The 2,056-nt window shown below is 44.4% G+C and overlaps 1 pseudogene; it reads left to right on the top strand.

The window, feature by feature from the left end:
* The first annotated feature begins 951 nt into the window (after positions 1-951).
* On the top strand, positions 952-1,772 carry LOC121453502 (annotated as a pseudogene).
* Positions 1,773-2,056: the final 284 nt, after the last annotated feature.

The raw sequence follows: 2,056 nt of genomic DNA, 5'->3' as shown, positions 1-2,056 counted from the left end.
CACAACACTTTCTTCCACAATTACTAGTACACAGGCACACTCTGCCTGAATCTCTCATCTATTCTCTAGCTAAGCTGAAAAAGAATGGCAGAATTGGACTCGAGAAGAATGTGTGTGACTCAAGACTTCCTTTAGAATGGATTATATATAGGGGTGTGTTTTTAGTTTTGTTTTGAACTTAAGTTGAGTATAAATTTCTATTCAGCATTATTCTATATGATCTGGATTTATGTTTTGTGAAGAGAATATGAAAGAATTGAAATAGAGAAATCCAATAAATTATTATTCATGAATAATTTGAGATTTTTCTGAAATTGTTTGATAATATCAAAACAGAAACTATTATTTGCTTAGATTCTAGTATTTTCACATTCCATGTACTCAGTGTAATCAGTGGAAATCACAAGACAAGGAAAAGGCAAATCATATACTGATGTTATAATAAAAGTACGATGTGCTCCACAAGAAAATGAGGAAGGCAAACAGTATCCTGGTATTGTAGTAAATGAAGAGTTTTTCTTTCTCCCGTTTAAAGATGCATGACTCAGACATCATTATCACTACACTTGGCAGGACAAACAATCTGAAAGATTCATAACCACAGCAACTAATTATCAGAGCTATTTCTCATTGTGCTTGAGGTTAGACGAATTAAATAAAACAGCAAAATTGGAAATTCCCTCAGAGTCTAGCACTTATTCACTCTCACTGTGCTGCTTACACTCTTTGGACATAACAATACAAATAACCACAAAATAAACAAATAAATAAGCACAGATAAATAAATATTCATAATACTTTTTATAAGGCAATGTTTAGGAGGAATACTGAGAAAGGTATTTATCCTACTCATTTGGGCTCAGGACAGACATGTTGACAGGAAGAAGCTACAAAATTCCAAGGAGTTGCATAAATCACAACAATCAAAAAATAGAACAGGCTCGTACTGACCTTCAGCCAGTCTGTTCCAGCGCCATGGCGCCTTCCAGGAAGTTCTTCGTTGGGGGCAACTGGAAGATGAATGGAAGGAAGAAGTGCCTGGGAGAACTCATTTGCACCCTAAATGCGGCTAAGGTGCCGGCACACACCGAGGTGGTTTGTGCACCCCCCACCGCCTACATCGACTTCGCCAGGCAGAAGCTAGTTCCCAAGATTGCTGTGGCTGCGCAGAACTGCTACAAAGTGACCAATGGGGCCTTCACTGGGGAGATCAGCCCTGGCATGATCAAAGACTTAGGAGCCGCATGGGTAGTGCTGGGGCACTCGGAGAGAAGGCACGTCTTCGGGGAGTCCGATGAGATGATTGGGCAGAAAGTAGCCCATGCCCTATCCTAGGGGCTTGGAGTGATCGCCTGCATTGGGGAGAAGTGAGATGAAAGGGAAGCCGGCATCACCGAGAAGGTTGTTTTCGAGCAAACCAAGGTCATCGCAGATAATGTGAAGGACTGGAGAAAAGTGGTCCTGGCCTATGAACCTGTATGGGCCATTGGTACTGGCAAGACGGCAACACCTCAACAGGCCCAGGAAGTGCATGAGAAGCTTCGGGGTTGGCTGAAATGCAATGTCTCTGATGCGGTGGCTCAGAGCACCCGAATCATTTATGGAGGTTCAGTGACTGGAGCAACGTGCAAAGAGCTGGCAAGCCAGCCTGATGTGGACGGCTTCCTCGTGGGCGGGGCTTCCCTCAAGCCTGAATTTGTGGACATCATCAATGCCAAACAATAAGCACCGTCCATGTGCCCTGCCCTCTGCCAGGCCAGGACTAGGTTGCCCAGAAGCTTAGGAACAGCTCCTACCAGTCACATGCTCCTGATGTCATCAGCCTCATCTTGTGTCCTAATCCATGCTGGTACCTTCCTGAACCTTTTCCACCTCCCTGTAATGGTTGGGACCAGGCCAATCCCTTTACCACCTAAGAATGAAATACATCACCTGTTTCACCAAGGCTCGGGGAGGAGGGCTGAACGAGTGGAACTGATTCTGTCCCTTCAGGTGAGGCAGGAAAGTGAAATCACCTTTCCTTCCCTTCTCAGTGTATACTGAAGTCGAGATCCCC

Source organism: Microtus oregoni, unplaced genomic scaffold (genome assembly GCF_018167655.1).
Source record: "Microtus oregoni isolate MIOR12 unplaced genomic scaffold, Mior012 000011F_ref0000422, whole genome shotgun sequence".
In the NCBI taxonomy this organism is placed as follows: Eukaryota; Metazoa; Chordata; class Mammalia; order Rodentia; family Cricetidae; genus Microtus; species Microtus oregoni.
Note: the sequence above shows the minus strand (reverse complement) of the source record. Positions and strands in the feature narration are given on the sequence as shown.